Source organism: Sceloporus occidentalis, unplaced genomic scaffold, assembly GCF_023333645.1.
Source record: "Sceloporus occidentalis isolate IW3139 unplaced genomic scaffold, rSceOcc1.0.p SCAF_1, whole genome shotgun sequence".
NCBI classification, from domain to species: Eukaryota; Metazoa; Chordata; class Lepidosauria; order Squamata; family Phrynosomatidae; genus Sceloporus; species Sceloporus occidentalis.
The window spans coordinates 1055698-1070320 of NW_028316981.1; the positions used below are offsets into that span (position 1 = coordinate 1055698).

General features: G+C 45.2%; 1 protein-coding gene across 2 annotated transcripts in view; it reads right to left on the reverse strand.

Annotated features, from left to right (window-relative positions):
* The window catches only part of LOC149320312 (uncharacterized), a 67446-nt gene extending 61364 nt beyond the window's left edge, over positions 1–6082 (reverse strand). Inside the window, exons 1-2 of one of the 2 annotated variants that reach the window (XM_089500914.1) lie at positions 5984–6081; positions 1455–1518 (exon numbers count right to left, since the gene is read on the reverse strand). The gene's annotated coding sequence lies outside the window, so the exon portion shown is untranslated. Of the gene's footprint in view, positions 1–1454; positions 1519–5983 lie in introns of both variants that reach the window. The other variant, XM_089500905.1, reaches the window with a different exon arrangement.
* Between the last annotated feature and the right edge of the window lie 8541 nt (positions 6083–14623).

Here is a 14623-nt window from a genome sequence, read left to right on the forward strand (position 1 = left end):
TAAGACCTCCAAAGAAGGAGCCTCCATTACACTCCGAGGAAGGAGTGTGTTCCACTGTCAAACAGCTCTTACTGTCAGGAAGTTCCTCCTAATGTCAAGGTGGAATCTCTTTTCCTGGAGCTTGCATCCATTGCTCATATTGAGGATGGAGCAGCAGAAAATAAGCTTGCTCCATCCTCAATATGACACTCCTTCCAATACTTGAACTTCAACAGGGAGAAATGTAAGGTACTGCACTTAGGGCAAAAAAATGAAATGCACAGATATAGGATCAGGGACACCTGGCTTAAGGAGACTTATACATGTGAAAGGGATCTAGGAGTCCAAGTAGACCACAAGTTGAACATGAGTCAACAGTGAGATGCGGCAGCTAACAAGGCCAATGCGATTTTAGGCTGCATCAATAGAAGTATAGTGTCTAGGTCAAGGGAAGTAATAGTGCCACTGTATTCTGCTCTAGTCAGGCCCCACCTGGAATACTGTGTCCAGTTCTGGGCGCCACAATTCAAAAAGGACATTGAGAAACTGGAGCCATGTGTCCAAAGGAGGGCGACAAAAATGGTGAAGGGTCTGGAAACCTTGCCCTATGAGGAATGACTGAGGGAGCTGGGGATGTTTTGCCTGGAGAAAAGAAGGTTAAGAGGTGATATGATAGCCCTGTTTAAATATTTGAAAGGATGTCATATTGAGGAGGGAGCAAGCTTGTTTTCTGCTGCTCCAGAGACTAGGACCCGGAGCAATGGATGCAAGCTGCAGGAAAAGAGATTCCACCTCAACATTAGGAGGAACTTCCTGACAGTAAGGGCTGTTCGACAGTGGAACAAACTCCCTCTCCTTCCTTGGAGGTCTTCAAAGGGAGGCTGGATAGCCATCTGTCAGGGATGCTTTGATTTGGATTTCCTGCATGGCCGAATGGGGTTGGACTGGATCAGGGCCCTTGTGGTCTCTTCCAACTCTATGATTCTATGATTCTGACTTGAACAGGGCTGTCATATTACTTCTTAACCATCTCTTCTCCTTCCTGATTTGTTGTTGCATGCCTTCAAGTCATTTCTAACTCATGGCCACCCTAAAGTGGATCAATCATGAGATTTTCTTTGCCAAGTTTCTTCAGCAAGAGTTTGCCATTTCCGTCGAACACACTTCCTCCATGGAGGATGGTGGAATCTCATTCTTTGGAGGTCTTTAAGCAGAGGCTGGATGGCCATCTGTCGGTGATGCTTTGATGGAGAGTTCCTGCATGGCAGAATGGGGTTGGACTGGATGGCCCTTGTGGTCTCTTCCAACTCTACGATTCTATGATTCTATGACATGATACTATTTGTCACGGTGATAGGTTGGGTTTGGATTTTTTCTTTCCTGTTAAAAAATCAGGATTGTCTGCAAAAAATGCTGGAAAAGAAAACAACTTGGTTAACAAAATTAATATAATGCAAAGAAGCAAAGAAACTCACTTGTATGTTAAAAGATTCCAGCTGGGATGAAGTTAAAAAGGACTGGGCACCATTGATAGATTACCTAGAGGGAAAAGGAGAAATATTAAAAGTATGAAGGTGAAAGTGAGGGAAATCCTCCACTACATTGATAAATACTGTATCTATAACAAATAGTTTATTTATAAAAATTGGAAAAATCATGAAGCTTAAATTATTATTTTTTTAGAAATTTATATATGGATTTTATGGAAGCTCTTTCTGGCTTCATTCTCCAAGTCATTGTTCTTGCGTCTCTTTTTTTCTTTTTAATCAATTTATTTAGAGACTTCAGAATAATCTATAGTTCTTAAGGAAGATCAGAACAACTCCAAGAAGTCAAACTCTGAATGTATAGTATGGTATTGTACTGTCTTATTATTTGTCTGTCTGTTTATTGTTATATAAGATTTGTAATAGTTTGTTTAAAGTTTGTTTTTGTATATTTTCTATTCTCAATAAACTTTGTTTTTAAAAAATCATTTATCTTGCCCAAATACTCTAATGGCACCACCAGGTCCTGTCTGATCCTGGAAGCTAAGCAGGGTCAGCCCTGGTTAGCACTTGGATGGGAGATCGCCAACGAAGACCAGGTGCTGTAAGCTGTATTTCAGAGTAAAGAACTGGCAAAACCACCTCTGAGGATTCCTTGCCTGAAGGTGCGGAAATGATGCAGTGTGACATCCCTTTAATTGCCTTGGCTCGATCCTGTGGAATCCTGGGATCTGTAGTTTTGTGAGATATTTAGCAGAAGTACTAAAGGTTTTAATTATCATTAAATTATTATTTGTGAATCTTCAATAATGAATTTTAGAAGGGGATTGTTTTAATATGAGCACATCTTATTTGTCCTTTTAAACTGATATGTGTTTTAACCAGTGTTTTAACTGGTGGTGTTGTTTGTCCCCCACCTTGATCCACAGGGAGAGACAGGTTAGAAATTAAATAATAATAGTAATAGTAATAATAATAATTGTAAGATTGTAATTGGATGGCTATAACCTGTATATGGTTGTCATGAATAAATTGAACTATACATAGCCTTCTCCATCAGAGAGCTCTGGTGCCACAATAAACTACAGTTCTCAAGATCTCCTAATACTGAACCATGGCAGTTACAGCCATGTCAAACTGCCTAAGAAAACCCTATGAAACTCATGACGCCACCATAAGTCCATAGGCGGCTTGAAGGCACACACACACACAATGAGTCTAAATACAGTGCTACCTCGGGTTACGAAATTAATTCGTTCCGCGGCGCCGTTCGTAACCCGATACATTTCGCAACCCGAAAAGGCGCTGGAAAGCCACTAGCTGCGCTTCCGATTTGAATTTCGCGCCGAAATTAATTTCGTAACCCGAAAAATCTTTCGTTACCCGGAACAGTTTTTTTAAATCTAACTTTTTCGTACCCCGGAAATTTCGTAACGCGGTCAATTCGTATCCCGGGGTACCACTGTACCCTAAATGCACCAGACCTTGTCTGATTGTGGAAGCTAAGCAGGGTTAGCCCTGGTTAGTATTTGGATGGGAGATCAAGAATGGTTTGCCATTGCCCTAGCTATATTTCAGAGGACAAAACAGGCAAAATCACCACTTAGGATTCCTTGCCTTAGAAAACCAAGAATGAACAGATAAACAACATCAATTAAAACGCAGTTAAAAGTTAAAGTTAAAAGACACATCAATTTAAAATGACAGACAACATATACACATCTTAAAAACAATTCACATTAAAATTCATTATTCATAATTTAAAAATCATTTAAAAAAAAATACTGTAAGAGTCCGCATGGTATAGTGATCTGAGCAATGGAATATGACTGGAAGATCAGGGTTCGAATCCTGACTCTGCCATGTAAACCCACTGGGTGCCCTTGGGTAAATCACACTCTCTCAGCCTCAGAAAGCAATGGCAAATCCCTCTGAACAAGTCTAGCCAAGAAAACCCCTTAATAAGTTCACCTTAGGGTTGCCATAAGTCGGAAATGGCTTGAAGCCAAACAACAACAACAACAACAACTGTACACACACACGCACACACAACCATCTTAATTTTTACACGACACAACTCCCAGATCACCACACCTGCCAAACTTTCACAGAGGAGAATCCAGAATATGGTCAAGATGGCAAAAGTTATTAAATAAGAAGGGGGCAAAAGCTAGGAGAGGCTGCAGCAGTTTGCTTTTGCCTGAACAAACAGGGAAGGGCAAAGCTAGATTTCTTCCTCTCCTTGCCTCTCTTCTGAGTTAAGTGATGCTGCTGCCACACTGCTGAATTAACTCAGTTTCACACTGCTTTAACTGTCTTGACTCCATCCTAGGAAAGCCTGGGATTTGGAGTTTGTTGTGGCACCAGAGCGTCTGACATAGGAAGGCTAAATGTCTCACAGATGTCTACAAATCCCAGAATTGCCTTGAGCCAGCGTGGTTAAAGCAGTGTCAAACTGCATTAATTCTGCAGTGTGGATGCACCTTGATGAGTGAAAATGACTTTGGGCATTTGGAGCTCAGTTTGCAGCAACTGAAGTAAGCTGAGGAAAAGGTGGAGGAGACTGAAACCAAGGCATTTTAAAAAGCAGCTGCGAAAGTGGGAAGGCAGAGGATTCTTTGGGACTCTCCTTGTCAAAACAGGACAGTCAAGGATATTCTTTATTTTATTTTATTCCACGGATTTGGATCATTATGCATTTTTTAGAAAATGGCAATTCTGGGGAGGAGGCCAAAATTGAGAAGCCCTTTCCCCACTTTTATTCATCTTATCTTTATTTATCTTTTATCTTTTATTATTCTTTTGAAGGTACCACAAAAATCAGAACTTCATTGCTGCAGATTTGCTTCTTCCATCCACCTCCTCCATCTGCAAGATGTCTTCTTCTCTCTTAGGCTGCATCTGCACTGCAAAAATAACTCAGGACTTTATCACACAGAGAGCGAATTGGTAAAATCCCGTGCAGAAATGGGATTTTAAAATCCGGGTGTTGTTTGTCAGGTGCATTGGCGTGAAAAAGAAATAACGCGAAAATAATCCAAATGGAAAGTGCCTTTGTACTTTCGGAATTTAGTGAAAGTAAAAAGGAGCTGGTCTTGACGACTTTGTGTTCGGGTTATTTCTCTTTCACAGGAACGTCGTCTGAAAAACATCAAACAAGCAAATGCAGGGGTTTTTCAACTTTTTGTTTGGGTTAACCCTAAATGTCGCCCAAATAACAATCCACAAATGCGGGTTGTTTTCAGTTTAAATTTAGTTTCTGCACAGGATTCGTCTCGTGTCATAAACGACATCACTTTAATTGCCATGGCTCAATCCTGGGGATTTGTAGTTGTGTGAGCACCAGCCATCTTTGACTAAAGGCCCTGTGAAACTACAAACCCAGCATGTCCACAGTGATAGGATGGAGCAATAGCACTTACATGCAGCATTTTTTTCTACACTGAAAATGCAACCAGAGAAGGCAAAAGATCTGGTGAAACTACAAATCCCAGGATGTCCATAGGACGGAGCGACAACATTTACAAGCAGCATGATTTCTAGTGAAGATGCAACTAGAGAAGGCTAAAGACCTAGTGAAACTCCAAATCCCAGGATGTCCATAGGACAGGGAGACTGCAGTTAAAAACAGCATGGTTTCTACAGTGAAAATGCAAGCAGAGAAGGCTGGATCTGGTGAAACTACAAATCCCAGGATGTCCACAGGATGGAGCCACAGCCCTTACATGCAGCATTATTTCTACTGTGAAGATGCACCCAGAGAAGGTTAAAGGCCTTGTTAAACTACAAATCCCAGGATTTCCATAGGATGGACCTGCAGCACTTAAAGTGGTGTCAAACTGCATACACTGACCGCTGCTTTTTAGGTCTCTCTCCCTTTGGTTTCTGAAACTGAGTCATTACTGGAGTTCAGTGAAGCCCACAGACTGTATCTGCACTGTAGAAATAATGCAGTTTGATACCATTTTAACTTTCATGGCTCAGTGCTATGGAATTCTGGGATTTCCAATTTTGTGAGATACTTAGCCTTTCCCTGAGCTAATCCATATTGCAGAAATAAATCAGTTTGACATCAGTTTAACCTGTCATGACACCATCCTGTGGAATCCTGGGACTTGTAGTCTGGTGATGTATTCGGTCTGGTCTGTCAGAGAACCCTGGTGCCTTACCAAACTACAAATCCCAGGATTTTGTAGGATAGAATTGTGGCAGTTAAAGTATTGTCCAGCTGCTTTATATCTGCAGTATGGATCAGCTACACTTTTAGTCAGAGAGCTCTGGGGCCACAACAATCTACAAATCCCAAGATCCCATTGCATACAGCCAGAGCAATTAAAGCAGGGTCAAACTGCATTAATTCTGCAGTGCAGATGCAGCCCTAGAAATGAAAGGGGTGGGGGGATCTAATTCAACCCCCCCCAAAAAAAATCAGTGCACAGAATCCACTTCTGCAAGGCAGCCTCCCCCTTCCCTCCCTCTCTCTGGAAACCTATATCCATCCAAGAACGCAAACCCACCTCTTTCCAAAGGGTTTCTCTTCCACCCTTGGACTGTCTCCTTGCTTGGAATCTCTGTCCAAACTTGGGAATGAAATACTAATCTCACCATTCCTTTATTTCCACCTCTCAGCCTCTCTAGGAAGCAGAAATCTGTGCCTTTAACTCTTGGAGGACTGCCTTCCAGCTGTTCTCTCTCCGCTTCTTTGGTCTTGCCTTGCAATGCATTCCAAAATGTGCAACTCTTTCTTCCAGCCCCCCAGAACAGAATCCTAGACTTGGAAGAGACCCCAAGGGCCCTGATCCAGTCCAAGCCTGTTCTGCCATGCAGGAACTCTCAATCAAAGCATCCCCATCCAGCCTCTGCTTAAAGACCTCTAAAGAAGGAGACTCCACTACACTTCGAACAGCCCTCACTGTCAGGAGGTTCCTCCTAATGTTGAGCTGGAATCTCTTTTCCTGGAGCTTGCATCCATTGGTCCAGGTCCTGGAGCAGCAGCTTGCCTGGAGCTTGCTTCATCCTCAGCCCTTCAAATACTTAACAAGGCTCTCACATCACCTCTTAATCGTCTCTTCTCCAGGCTAAACATACCCAGAGGAGGGCCACCAAAATGTAAGGCGAAGCTGTCACAGGGTTTGCTGAGGCTGAGAGGCTGTGACTCACCAAAGGTCCTATGCTTGCTTTCCAGGACTGAGCACATTCCACCTCAACCTTAGGAGGGACTTCTTGACAGTAAGATCTGTTCAAGGTGGAATGTGCTCCTTCTCTGGAGGCCTTTAAGGAGAGGCTGGATGGCCATCTGTTGGGGATGCTTTGATGGAGAGTTCCTGCATGGCAGGACTGACAGTTTTCTGCACTAGCAACCACTTGTAGGAAAAGAACAACTGATCAAAGTTAAATACATAATATTGTGTCATGTCTGGTAAAAATCTGATATCGCTAATCTACTTTTATTATTTCTTAAGGGCAGAAGCCCATAAAGGTTTATTTTATTTTAGTTGAAGCTATTTTAAATGTAACGGAAACGAATTATTTACATTTCTCGTTGGCAGGTTTTTATCCCAATCTTTTTGTATTGTGTATTATTTTATTTTCCTGTGTTATATCTTATATTGATGCTGGTCTTTGGCCGCAATAAAGAATTTCATTCCAAGGTCCATACAGTATCAGTCTTTGTAGCACCTTTGAGACTGACAGAAAGAAAGAAGGCTTTCAAGAGTCAGAGAGAGGAGCGCTGAGCTTCCTAGAGCGGCATCTTCAAGTCAGTCCTCCAAGGGTTAACGAGACATGCGCTCAGATTCCTAGAGCGTCTTCCAGTCACTCAGGGGTTAGCGAGACCAGCTCTCAGGTTCCCAGAGCGGAGTCTCCCAACCAGTCCTCCAAAGGTTAGCGAGACGCCCCTTAGAATCCTAGAGCGGCAAAGGAGGGCGGTGGCTTCCCTCATTCAGTCCTCCAAGGGTTAGCGAAAGGGGCGTTGGGGTTCCTAGAGTGGTACCTTCCACTCAGTCCTGCAAGGGTTAGGAGAGACGAACTCTCAGATAATTCCTAGAGCGGCTGCAGTGGTGGGGTGGAGGGGGGGCTTAAAGGCGAAAGGGTCGAAAAAGGGCCAAGAGTCTGAGCTGAAAGAAGATGCCCCCAAGTGGGCTTTTATTATGTGGGTTAGGAAGGCTGCTTTCTTTTTTGACATCATAGCTGGGGGGGGGGGTCAGGTGCATGGCAATGGGAGGGGAGGGGGCCTTGGTGCAGGATTGGGGGGTTGGGGGGCTCTTAATGGACTGTAAAGCATTAATTAAAACATCTTCCCCTAATCACCAATTCTGTGCATAATACATACATAATACCTATTCTGGGTATTAACCAGAGTGATTAATAGTGCCTTCTCAGCAGCTTTTAAAATGTCCTGGTTTCTCTCGCTTTCTCCCACTTTCCCCTTTTCTCCTGCTGAAAAGTTAAAGGAGGGGGAGAGGAAAAGAGGAACCATGGAATCCTAGAGTTGAAAGAGACCCTAAGAAGGGCCATCCAGTCCAACCCCATTCTGCCATGCAGGAACTCTCAGTCAAAGCATCCCCTGTGACAGATGGCCATCCAGCCTCTGCTTGAAGACCTCCAAGGAAGGAGATTCCACCAAAATCTCCAAAGAAATGTGTTCCACTGTCAAACAGCCCTTACTCTCAGGACGTTCCTCCTACTGTTGAGCTGGAATCTCTCTTCCTGTAGTTGTATTATTTATCTGTATAATGCTATTATTTCTTAGATTGTATGCCATGGGCAGGTTTACTTTTATCCATTTTATTGTTTGTATGTAAATCTACAGCACTATATAAATAAAGCATAACAATAATAAAAGTTTGAATCCATTGCTCCAGGTCCTAGTCTCTGGAGCAGCAGAAAACAAGCTTGTTCCCTCCTCAATATGACATCCCTTCAAATATTTAATTAGGGCTATCATATCACCTCTTAACCTTCTCTTCTCCAGGCTAAACATCCCTAGCTCCCTGAGTCGTTCCTCATAAGGCTTCATGGTTTCCAGACCCTTCACCATTTTAGTCGCCCTCCTTTGGACACATGGCTCCAGTTTCTCAATATCCTTTTTGAATTGTGGAATTTGTGGGGACCAGAACTGGACACAATATTATTCCAGGTGGGGTCTGACCAAAGCAGAATACAGTGGCACTATTACTTCCCTTGATCTAGAAGACACTATACTTCTATTGATGCAGCCTAAAATTGCTGCATCGCACTGTTGACTCATGTTCAACATGTGATCTACTTGGACTCCTAGATCCCTTTCACACATATATGTCTCCTTCAGCCAGGTGTCCTCCATCCTATATCTGTGCATTTCATTTTTCTGCCCTAAATGTAGTACCTTACAGTTCTCCGTTTTGAAGTTCATTTTGTTAGCTTTGGCCCAGCTTTCTAGTCTATTCAGGTCATTTTGAATTTTGATCCTGTCCTCTGGAGTATTAGCTACTCCTCCTAATTTGGTGTCATCTACAAATTTGATAAGTATGCCCCCAATTCTGTCATTCAAGTCATTGAGAAAGATGTTGAAGAGCACTGGGCCCAGGACAGAGCCCTGTGGGACCCCACTGGTCACTTCTTTCCAGGATGAAGAGGAATGTCTGGATGATCTTTGGGGTTCTTTTCCAACTCTATGATCCTATTCATGAAGATAAATGGACACAAACCTGACATTTAGAAATGGTAACACTCAAAGACCAGGGAGAGAACATTTCCACCTTCCTGGACACACTGTAAGGGATTTATAGGTTGTTGTTGTTATTTTGCAATATGTGAATGAAGGAAACAATCCTGCAAAGAATTATCCTGCAAAGAATAAGAAATGGGTTAAAGTCTCTTAAAAGGCTTTCCAAACAATTTAAATTTCCCTCATATGAAACACTGTTCAAAGGTAGTAATACAAATAATCATAACAGTAATAACAATTTTGCAATATGTGACTGAAAGGAAACCATCCTGCAAAGAATAAGAAAAGGATTAAAGTCTTCTAATAGGCTATATCTGTCCTGGGAGGACTGCAGATCCCTTTCCTTGGGCAGAAGACCTTGCATTTCTCAAGGTGCCCCTCTGCTTATGCATCTGGACAGGTAACTAAGGTTGTGGGGATGGAGCCAGGGATGCACCTCTCCTTGCCACCACTGGGGCACCCTCTAAGCCTGCAAGAGAAAGATACTATTCATTTCTTTATTTCTTTTTCCCATTGGAGGAGCCAAGAAGAGAGGAGTAGAACTGGGCTGCGTTTCCTAGAAGGGCAACATTTGGGCAAGGGATTTCTTCCTGGCATTCTCCAAGGCAAAAAGCAACAAAAGGACCCTCCTTTGGCCAGTGGGCAGAAGCAGATTTCGGCAAACAAATATTAGTGGAGGAAAAAGGTGAAGGGGAAAAGATTTGGGGGTGATGGGGTGGGGGGAAAGGCCCTCCCAAATGTGCTGATGGGAGAGGGGAAAGATCGGTGGCTGGGGGGATTTTGCAATTCCCCTCTAGGGCAAAACCCTGGGAACCTGGCTTTGGAAGGGAGCCCCAAGGGCCATCCAGTCCAGCCCCCTTCTGCCATTCAGGAATACACAGGATCCTAGAGTAGGAAGGGACCAAGGGCCATCCTAATGCAGGAATCCCTAGGATCCTAGAGTCAGAAGGGACTCCCAACCCCCAAGGGCCATCTAGTCCCACCCCCTTCTGCCATGCAGGAATACCTAGGATCCTGGAGTCAGAAGGGACTCCCAACCCCCAAGGGCCATCTAGTCCCACCCCCTTCTGCCATGCAGGAATACCTAGGATCCTAGAGTCAGAAGGGACTCCCAACCCCCAAGGGCCATCTAGTCCCACCCCCTTCTCCCATGCAGGAATCCCTAGGATCCTGGAGTCAGAAGGGACTCCCAACCCCCAAGGGCCATCTAGTCCCACCCCCTTCTGCCATGCAGGAATCCCTAGGATCCTGGAGTCAGAAGGGACTCCCAACCCCCAAGGGCCATCTAGTCCCACCCCCTTCTGCCATGCATGAATACCTAGGATTCTAGAGTCAGAAGGGACTCCCAACCCCCAAGGGCCATCTAGTCCCACCCCCTTCTGCCATGCAGGAATCCCTAGGATCCTAGAGTCAGAAGGGACTCCCAACCCCCAAGGGCCATCTAGTCCCACCCCCTTCTGCCATGCAGGAATCCCTAGGATCCTGGAGTCAGAAGGGACTCCCAACCCCCAAGGGCCATCTAGTCCCACCCCCTTCTGCCATGCATGAATACCTAGGATTCTAGAGTCAGAAGGGACTCCCAACCCCCAAGGGCCATCTAGTCCCACCCCCTTCTGCCATGCAGGAATCCCTAGGATCCTAGAGTCAGAAGGGACTCCCAACCCCCAAGGGCCATCTAGTCCCACCCCCTTCTGCCATGCAGGAATCCCTAGGATCCTGGAGTCAGAAGGGACTCCCAACCCCCAAGGGCCATCTAGTCCCACCCCCTTCTGCCATGCAGGAATACCTAGGATCCTCGATTTAGAAGGGACTCCCAACCCCCAAGGGCCATCTAGTCCCACCCCCTTCTGCCATGCAGGAATACCTAGGATTCTAGAGTCAGAAGGGACTCCCAACCCCCAAGGGCCATCTAGTCCCACCCCTTCTGCCATGCAGGAATACCTAGGATCCTAGAGTTGGAGGGACCCCCAACGGCCATCCTTTTTTAAAAAAACAAAAACCCTTTATTGGAATTTGGAAGAACTTGCAATAAAACAGACAGGTGAAAGAAAGGGCACATACCACTAAGGAGGGATACATGAGGGTCTACAACAAACAAGCATATAAGTATAAAGCGTCATTATCATTAGGCTTCCTTAAAGGTTCCTTTCCAGAAATTCAAATGCTGATCTGATAGCTTTAGCTGACTTGAGCCATCCTGTCCCATCTCCTTCTTCTGCCATGCAGGAATACATAGAACCCTACAGTTTTAAGGGAGCCCCAAGGGCCATCCAGTCCAACCCCCTTCTGTCATGCAGGAATACATAGAACCCTACAGTTTTTAGGGAGCCCCAAGGGCCATGCAGAATGGGGTTGCCCTTCTGCCATGCAGGAATACATAGAATCCTAGTGTTGGAAGGGATCCCCAAAGGCCTTCCAATCCAACACCCCTTCTGCCCTGCAGGAAGACACGATCCAAGCCCTCCCTGTGACAGATGCCCATCCAACCTTTGTTTAAAAAGCCCCAAATCCAGGGAGCCTTGTCTTGAACCAGCCAGTTCAGAAGAAAGAATAGAGAACTCCATGGGGATTGTGTAACTCTTGATCTAACAGAGATGTAGAGAGAACAGGATGCAGATGGGGAGGAAAAGGCAGAGGGTGCTTTCAGAGGATGGTGAGGACAGGTGTAAGTCTCTTGATGCTAAGGCCAAGCATTGGAAAGAGCGTTCAAGCAAAGAAGGCAAGGCCACGTCAGGACCATGGAGCACATGGAATTAGGGGATGGGAGGGATGCTGAGCAGTAAGAGGTGTTCGACAGTGGGACACACTCCCTCAATGGAGAGTGGTGGAGTTTCCTTCCTTGGAGGTCTTTCAACAGAGGCTGTATGGCCATCTGTCGGGGATGCTTTGATTGTGATTTCCTGCATGGCAGAAGAAGGGGGTTGGACTGGCCCTTGTGGTCTCTTCCAACTTTAGGATTCTAGGGTTCTTTGTTGCAGCATCACACTGCTGGCTCATGTTCAACATATGACCAACAACAACCCCAAAATCCTTTCCCCATGTAGTACTGCTAAGCCAAGTATCCCCATCCTATAATTGCACATTTGGTTTCTGTGGCTGAAATGTAGAACTTTGCATTTATCTTTATTAAATACAATTTTATTAATTTAAAGTTTTCTAGGTCCTTCGTCTTCTTTCCTGTCTTCCAATGTGTTGGCCACCACTCCCATATTTAGATAAGGATTCCTTCCACTCGTCTCCTGGACTACTAACCATAAGGCTATGACTTCCCTCGATTTGGAAACTTATGCTTTTAATCGAGGCTAAAATTGCATTCACCTTCTTTGCTGCGGCATCACACCGCTGGCTCATGTTCAGGCAGACAGAAATTAATAGAAAGCACCCAACAACAAGAAGGTCAAAGTAACCACGAATGGCAAGGAATATGCTATTTGAAAGAGAGAGAGAAAAGGGGGGAGGAGCCGTAGTAAGGAAATATAGGGGGGCGGATTTGGGGGGGAGAGAAGGGGCAGGAAAGGGGGAGGGTCTCTTCAGCTTCCTTAGAGAGAAATAGCATCAAAAGGGTTGGTGCATGGATGAAGAAGAGGTAAATCTGCAAGCTCTGGTGAGTTTTGCAGAGATCTGGGGCAGGAGATGTGGGGAGAAGGGGATGCAATTTGAAGGGAGAGATTATATGTTGGCAAGCTCCCCCCCCAAAAAAAAATCACCCCTGCTTTCCTTTGGAAACCCCCCTGTGTCCTGTTGGGACTGTCTCCATGGGGCATGGGGAGACCAAGGCAGAGGGTGGAGGGAGGAAGAAATAAATGGGTATTGTAATAATAATAAGAATTTATCTCTTAGCCCCTAAGGAGAGAGAGAATACTGCAAAGCTCAGCATCCACAGCAGGGCAGCACTGAGAAAGGGCAACTGGGAGTTGCGCCAGCTTTGTAGTGTCACAGGACTCTTGCTCAGGAAAGGGAAAGAAGCAAATGGGAGAGGGGGGGGGGAAGAAATGGAGTGGAATTGCAAAAAGCTCCCCTGTCTCCCTGAACAGAGATAGGATAGGATACCCAGCATCCACAGCAGGGCAGCACTTTCTTAGAAAGAGGACCTGGGAGTTGTGCCAGCTTTGGAGTGTCACAGGACTCTTCCTCAGGAAAGGGAAAAAAGAATGTGGGAGGAGGGGGAGGAATGAATGGGATTTGCAAAAAGCTCCTCTCCCTAACCTTCCCTCCTCTTTGTTCTTAAGCAGCAAAGCCCAGCATCCACAGCAGTCTCAAAATGGAGAAGTCTGAAGGTGGAGGCCTCCATTTTGCTGTTTCTGTTCTCAATTCAGATGGTATCAAGGGGTATTTATTTCAGGCAGGCACCTCCTCCTTCTGGCCATGTGGCAAATGGGAGATTCTCAGAAGTCCAGGAAATTTAACATCCATTTGCAACACAATAAAGATACATCCTTTGCTATCCAATATGTCTCCATCCTTTGTGAGGCCACAGGCCCCTTTTGTTAGGCGGATGACACTGAATTTCCCAAGAACTCTTCATGCTTTTGCACCAGGAACTTTAGGTTGAGGTAAAGTTTTACTTCAACACCACCTAAAGTTGCGGTAGTTTTACTTCAACATTACCAAAAGTTGAGGTAAAGCTTTACCTCAACACCACATAACGTTAAGGTAAAACACCATCTGAAGTTGAGGTAAGGTTTTATCTCAACACTGCATACATTTGAGGTAAAGTTTACCTCAACACCACCTCGTGCCCTAACAGACTCCCTGGCCGAGCTGACACAGCTGGTCTCGGAACTGGTGTTGGAGTCCCCTAGGCTTCTTGTCCTGGGGGACCTCAACATCCCTTTCGAGGCCAGTGATACTCCAACAGGTGCGGCTCGGGAGTTCATGACTACCATGGCAGCCATGGGCCTGTCTCAATTAGTCTCAGGGCCAACACATTGTGCTGGTAATACTCTTGATGTGATCTTCAGTACGGACATGGAGGCTCCGTGGGTAGAGATTTCTAATGTCTCTCCCTTGTCATGGACGGATCATTTCCTGGTTGAGGCTAGAATCAAGGCTCCTACCATTAACCCCCCCGGGGGTGGCGGACCTATTAGGATGGTCCACCCTCGAAGGCTGATGGAACCCATAAGGTTCCAAGAAGCCCTAGAGGGATATATGACTGGCTCTGACGGCGATTCTGTTGATGCCCTAACCGACATCTGGGATACTAATCTCTCTAGGGCTATATACAGTATCACTCCCAAGCGTCCTTTCCGGCCTGCTTCCAATAAACAACCCTGGTATATGGAAGATCTCAGGGCAAGGAAGCGGGTCGTGCAGCGACTAGAGCATAAATGGCGAAGACATCAGCGCTTGTCTGACAGGACACTCCTTCGCTCTCATTTGAGAGCTTATGGAGTGGCAATACGTGCAGCAAAGAACTCCTTCTATGCTGCACGTATTGCATCCGCAG